We start from the raw sequence: 7,694 nt of genomic DNA on the forward strand, positions 1-7,694 counted from the left end.
GGGGGGGTAGAGTTTGAAAATTGTCCTATAGTCCCGGTTTGTGTCTCCAACCGGGACTATAGATCAGACCCCTTTAGTCCCGGTTCGTGGCACGAACCGGTACTAAAGGATTGCCCTTTAGTACCGGTTTGTGCCACGAACCGGTACTAAAGGTGATCGTGGGGCCCCGGCCTGAGGCCAGCCTGCCACCACCCCTTTAGTACCGGTTCATGGCATGAACCGGTACTAAAGGTTCAACACGAACCGTCATTAATGCATAGTCGCTCGAACCGGCATTAATGATACCATTAGTACCGGATCAAAATCAAACCGGGACTAATGTGTCTCACATTAGGTCATTTTTCTACTAGTGCAAGAGCATTAAGAAATTGTATCTTCGGTTTTGCTTATTGTAATATTGTGAAAACAACCCACAGAATAACAGGCTCACGGCATGTAACATATGTTTGATGGGAAATAAAGATATGATAGAAAGTATGACTCCCTTCATAATACAAACACAATATTGGCATGTGTATATATGAATTATGAAACATATGATCATGTACTTCAAGTGGCAGCTTATACACCAGTATCAGATATGTGTGGAATAAAGTGAATGTCTTAAACACGTACGGCCTTTTATTTTTGAGGGGTTTCCCATTCTGTACACGAGGATATATGGAGAAGTAATCCCAACATGCGTCTTCTAAGACATAACCCGTCAATGGGTTTTGGAGTGCTGAGCAGACGTTGTAAATGACTTGTCCTTTCTCATTCAAGTGAACAGCCATGGCTACCAGCGTTGCATTTACCACCATGTCCGCAGGAACCTATAAATACAGATTATTAGTAGCTTTCAAGTTTAAGAATGCAATCCACTTAATCAGGTTACTCTATTAATCTGTCTACATCCCTAATAGCTATTATATATGTATTACTCACAGCATCCATTGTGTCTTGGCGATCACCTACGAAACATGGGAATGCTTGCTCAGTGTAGTCGACAATCATAGCATCAATTGTCCTGGAGTAAACAATTGTAGCAAAACTCAGTTTGTTATTGCGGGATGTCAAGCTAGAGTATATATGTATTATAATACTTCTATGGAAAAAATTAATATCACACCATTGACATAAAAATTGATAAAAAGAATAGATCTTGAGCATACCTCGCCCCTTCTATCCAGCCTGGAAATGGATCTTGGAAAGTGCTGGTTACCATGGTAGGTCGAATAATGACGACAGGAAGGTCTCCCCTATGCTGCTCAAGGAACATCTCACCCATAGCCTTGGTAAATGTATATACGTTTGGCCATCCAAAATGGCAAGCCCTTCATCAATTTATGAACAAGTTTAGGTACTGTCAAGCTGATTTGTCATACATCAAGCACTTTCCACTCGCAAATGATTAATGTTGTCTGAGCGCAAATATAAAAGATAAAGCTAAGACATATCTACATCGGACTTTTGATTTATATTAGATTCCTAATTTCCTATATTTTTTGTCAATATTTTGTAAAAGAGCACACACTATCCAGAGTAGTTGATGGGTAAATTGGAGCCTTGATTTTGAAAATTTCAAAAATCTAAATTTGAAGTTTCAAAATATCATGGAAAAACCTACACACATACATATGGACTTATACTGTCTGTAAAGTTTCATGATGAAATACATTTTTATGTGAGCTACAAAAAAAATCCATGCATTTCTAGCACATGTACTATACACTATGAAAATACGTGATTCTTTTGTGCAGCTCACATAGTAATGTATTTCATCATGAAACTATAGACACACGTTGTATACATATCTATGTTCGTGTGTATATATTTTCAGAATTTTTTGAAACTTAAAATTTGATTTTTGATTTTTTGAAAATTTCGGCCTCCTTGGAGCCCAGGAGACAAAAATCCTCACTAGGTAAATTTTGTCTACTGTTATACAAAATTTAGTGATTGTTATAAGTTAGCTTTAATTTGTTAAACATATATATAGCTTATTTATGCCATAAATCTATGGGGATCCTATAAGGCCTCACTAGTGCAGAACCGGGCAATAGCACCGGTTCGTAAGGCCTTTTAGTCCCGGTTCGGTAACCGGCACTAAAGTGTGGGCACTAAAGGTCCCCTCCCCCTTTAGTACCAGTTCAACACGAACCGGTGCTAAAGGGCAACCACGTGGCACGAGCCAGCTCCGGGGGCAGGGAGCCCTTTAGTACCGGTTGGTGACACCAACCGGTATTAAAAGGTTGGAGGATTTTGGGTTTATGATTTCCTTTTCATTTAATTTTGTGTTTTCCATTTAATTCTTTTTTGTTTGCTGGTATTTTATGATGCTACATATTGTACACGTTATGCATATATATAAATAGAATTTCTAGTAGAACCGATCATATATATACACACATGTATATATGTATACAATTAGGTAGCTATATACAATTTCTGCTAATTGGTGCCTTCGGAGCCAGTGGTATTAGCCTAATTGGTTCCTTCGGAGCACGATAACAATTGGAAGTGGTTCATGGGGGCGGTAGCGGGTAAAAGTATTCTCCTTTGGGATCCATGACCTGGTCGAGCAAAAATCCCGTTATTTCCTCTTGAATTGCTTCTATGCGGTCCTCTTCTAGGAGCTGCTCCCGCACCTCTTTGAACTGTTAAGAAGGAGATCAATATGCATGTGTATTAGTTGTGTGACTAGATATTAATAATGGTGTAAAAATTGTGAATAGTGTTCTGACAAACGTACCCACTCCTGTCTTTGAGATCTGCTCCTTTCGGACGCCATCATGCGAATGTTCTCGCAAACGTAGTATGCACACAGATTATTCCCCGGCGCCTGCTTCAGGGCCTTTACGAGAATGGAATTTGATCAGATAATAATTAATCAAGCATGATAATTAAAGAGATGGCAGCTAGCTAGTACTACTTAATTACTTACCTTGGGTCGATACCATTTCAGATTTCGTTTCCATTGGCCTGGAGTGACGCTGATGAACTTTGCCCAAGCCCTGCCCGCCGACAAAGAAAATGAATAAATGGATTATTAAATAGTTGTTATCAGGAAATGACGAGGCCGAGATATAGTTAATAATGATTGAAATTACCTGTTGACTATCCCCTTCACGATGGTGTAGTCACTTGCTATTTTAAGTAGTGAGTCTAGTATTTCAACTATTCCTTCATCAACTTTAATGATTAACAAGATCCAGTGAAATCTGCATGCACACACGTTTACATGTCTTAATTAAGTGGGCATATGTAAGCAAAAACATGTAGGTAGCTAGTAGGCAAAAACAGAATTTGTAGTACAAGACAATGTGACTCACTCGAAGTTGTAAGGAAGTAGTATATCTTCATTGGTATTGAGGCACTTGAAGAACTCTAGCATGCTTTCCTCTACACTTTTTTCATAATATGGATCTAATTTCCATGTGTATTCATTAATGGTATTTGGGTCAATGAACCCAATGTCATAGCGTCCACCTTTTTTCATTTCATAAATCTTCATTCTGCATAATACCACAGAAAAGAATATAGTGAGGATAATTACAGGTAATGATTGATCAAAATGATCACTACAGCTAGCTTGAGACTTAAATTACAGAAAGAAATCACTTACAGACAATAGCAACCGACGATAGATTTGTCGAGTGCGTCTTGATTGTATAACTGAAATAGTTCTGAATACTGAACGGACACAACTTTCTCATGGTAGTAATGATCGTTCTTGACATTCACCATGAGGGACTCTCGATTGGAAATCTTGGTAATGTCCATGTACCATTGATGCAATTCATACATTCTCGTTGGGAGCTTCTTGACCTCGTCTGGCTCGACCAAAGGTTGGCCCCGAACATATTTCTGTTTTATTTCCTCCTCTCTAATCAGAGACATGGGCTCGATATCAAGGAGTTGTCCAACAGTGATCATGAGCCTTTTAGCCTGCTTAATATGCTCCTCGGTTATTACCACATCGCCCAGCCCGGGAACGTTAACGGTTTGCCCACAATAATATTGGGCGCGCGTACTCTCATGTGTTGTTGGCACAACAAGTGGGGGGATTGATTACGCCGCCTGTTCTCCCAGCTAGGGAACGGTTTTACCGCTCCTTTTGCCGGCTGATTTGCTCGAGCTCGAGCTCGCCTCTTTCTGTAGACGTGCTCGATTTAACTTCCTGAGATGGCGCTCATAGTCTGTGTCAACAGGCTTGGGAGCTGGTGCTCTAGCCATACGAATGAAGTGGTCAATCTTTTCCTCAGGCACTTTCTCCCTTGGCGGCGGTGGCGGTTTCGGTGCAAAATGGGCTTCCACCTCGGCCTTCGATATGGCTGCGTTTTCCTCCTCGGACTTGTCGTAAGGCCTCTGCGGAAGAGGCGCGAGGCTGCTTGGACCATATTGAAATCGCTTGCCTCCGCCTATACCTCCAGTACTACCTCGACTTGTACCGCTACGCACCATAGCTGAGGCGGCTCTCTTCCGTGATTGCTGAGGCGGCGAAGACGGCTAACGCGGCTGAGTTGGAGGAGGAGGAGTGGCCTGAAGCTGTGCCGGACTTGGAGGAGGAGTGGCCTGACACTTTGTCGGACTTGGAGGAGGAGGAGTGGCCTGAAGCTGTGCCGGACTTGGAGGAGGAGTGGCCTGACGCGTTGGTGGACTTGGAGGAGCGAGAGTCTGCTGACTCGGTGGCGGACTTTGACGAGGAGTCGGATGACGCGGTGTCGGTGGCCTTCGAAAGATGATGCAATCCTTTCTCCATAGGATGATACGATGGTTGGCCTCTCCCAGTGTGTGCTCCTCGTCACCTCCAGGAATGTCAAGCTTTAGCCTCGAATATTGGCCCACCACCTCATCAACCAAGACACGAGCATAGCCCGCTGGAATCAGGATGCAATGGAAGGTTGCCTCGGGGGGATTTGTAAAAGCAACGACGTCCGCCACCTTCATGGATATGTTCTTCATTTTGAAGTGTAGCTCGCAGTTAGTGTTCTCCATGATGTCATCCACTGGGTAGCTATCCAGCAATGCGTCGCCCGGGGTGGAACCCAAGCTGCTTCTCGGCATGGATGGGACGGTGCTATTCAATGCTTTTCAATTTTTCTTTCAAATCCTCGTTTTCTCTTTCAACTAAATTTAATCTCTCGACAATAGGGTCGGTTGGAATTTCCGGTTCAACTACCTCCTACATACAAATATCTATGTCAGCTTGATGGGCATAATTTGTCATAAACACGAAATGCAACAAATAGTTTTAAAAAAGAATATACCACATCCGAATCATAACAAGGGCGAGGGCCGACGGGGACGAATATCAAAACCATGGCACTATGTATAACAAACAACGTACGGGTAAGATAATTATACGAGTAACTATATATCCAAATCACACAAACATCAATTTTTATATAAAATTTCATGAACAAGAGGCTCACCACAAGGTGGTGCCGGCGACGGGACGGTGCGGGCGATCGACGGTGGTTACGACGGAGATTTAGAAGGCACTAAGTAAACCACACCTACATATGCAAACTAAGTGTTATTTTGACCTCAATTTGCATATAAATCAAATACTATCACATATAATTCCTCTCAAATTACTAAAACCCACAATTAATCACTATATAAACCAATGCAAGAGCTAATCTAGCAATGAGAGATGAAAGGACAAAGTTGCTAACCTTTGTGATCATTTGAATGGATGGCGGCCTGCAAATCTTGACAAATTTGAGGCAAATTTTGTGATGAACTCGAGAGGATGAAGGGAAGAACAGAGGAGAGGGAGAGGGGAAAGGGGGAAGAACAGAGTGCTGATGGACGAAGGGTTTATATAGGACGACCTTTAGTACCGGTTCGTGGCACGAACCGGTAGTAAAGGTGCTGGAGGGTCCCCACTCTGACAACATCCTGCCACCACTCTCATTAATACCGGTTCGTGGCACGAACCGGTGTTAAAGGTTCGCCACGAACCGGTACTAAAGAGCTCCTCCCGCCTAGCCGTTGGAACCAACACTAATGGACACATTAGTGCCGGTTTTGTTACAAACCGGGACTAATGTGTCGCACATTTGACCCTTTTTTTACCAGTGCCCCTTCACCTTGGACCAACCATTTTAAACGTATGATATGTGGCATAATAAATCAACCACCTCTCTAGATGGCACGGGCCATGATCTATAATGGTCCAAACGAGATGTCTAAAGGTGGCAGCGTTTGATATGATAACTACCTTAGTAATGACCTAAATATCTCAGTGATTTGATTAATATTTTATTATCTGGTCTCCCTAAATATAGTAATATAGTCACCCATCAGAAATATAAGATGTTTAAAACAAGTGTATTTAGATGACTGTATCTTTGAGTACTAACACATAAAAAAATATTTACATTGGTCATGTGAAAATGGTATGTCAGATTTTTCAATGAAATTGTTTGCCGGAATTCCTTTTACCAAGATAGCTCTAATATAATTGCACGTGGAATAACATCCCGAAGTCCAGAACATCATATATATTATTAAAATAAAGGAAATAGCACATGTAGAGTGGTCAGACCTCTTTAAGCCAAGTTCTTTCATGGCTGTCTTCTCCGATGATTGGTCTGAACTACCACTCTTAGACGCTGTGAGTTCAGTCTTGACCTTCTCAACCAACTGCAACTCAGCTTCAATGTCCAAGTGGTAACCAGGCTGTAGTGATTCACCCATCTTGAGTGCTTTCTCCAGTAAACTTGAGTACTAGTTACAAAAGCTAACGGACAAAAAAGGAGATCGCCATTATAGTTGGCTAAACATATATACACTCATCTTTTCCCCAACAAAAAAGGGCATGTATAAATAAACACGCGTACCAGTAGAAACATGAAGCAACAATTTCAGATTGGGACACTTCTGTGCAAATTCGGATCCATATTTGGCTCCTAGTGCATTCGTTGCCAAAGCAAGATCGTACCTGTACATGCAGTAAAATTCAACGAATGTGCAAAATAATTAATACATAAAGCTGGGACAGTAAAATTATTTGACTTCTATCCTTCCACAACCACCTCAACCTGGTATGTCTTTTTCAGGGATAGCATCTACGTAGGCAACATGTATCAACTTATCATATGAATATGAGTTCTTCGCCTGGCTAGCCATACAAGATAGGATTTGAACCGCCGATAGGTTGGCTCGATGTGGGTGGCCGAACTTTCACCTATGCCCCCTCTGCAAAAGGGAACAAGAGTCCGGGCTGCACCTTTTCGTCAAGTGTCGCTTCACCCTACGCCTTTGGAATTTAGTCAACGAGTGGCTTAATCTAGAAAACCTTGACACACCGACATGGCACCTCGAGGATTCTATTAAGGAATGGTGGGTAAACCAATCAAGCAGGAGGACACCCAACAGAAAAGTCATGGCCTCCCTCACAATGCTCATTCGTTGGACCATTTGGAACGAGAGGAACACCCGGGTCTTCTGACAGAAGAGCACCCCTCCTCCAATATTGCTCAACAACATCTAGTGTGAGGCCATTCTTTGGGTTACTGCCGGGCCAAGAAGCTGGGTACTATTGTGCCGGCAGACGGGGAGAGTAACATTTTTTTTTTGTCTTCGACTCGTGTAATTCAAGCTCTGTTCACTCTTAATTAATATATGAGACAAATCTTTTGCCTCGGTTTTAAAAAAAAACAATCTGGGTATCTGATATATATGTTTCAAGATCTACAACAACT

General features: G+C 42.1%; 1 pseudogene; it reads right to left on the reverse strand.

Moving 5' to 3' along the window:
- LOC123083992 (alcohol-forming fatty acyl-CoA reductase-like) overlaps positions 1-7,694 on the reverse strand; it is a 49,157-nt pseudogene that overhangs the window by 2,229 nt on the left and 39,234 nt on the right.

Source organism: Triticum aestivum, chromosome 4A (assembly GCF_018294505.1).
Source record: "Triticum aestivum cultivar Chinese Spring chromosome 4A, IWGSC CS RefSeq v2.1, whole genome shotgun sequence".
Taxonomy (NCBI): Eukaryota; Viridiplantae; Streptophyta; class Magnoliopsida; order Poales; family Poaceae; genus Triticum; species Triticum aestivum.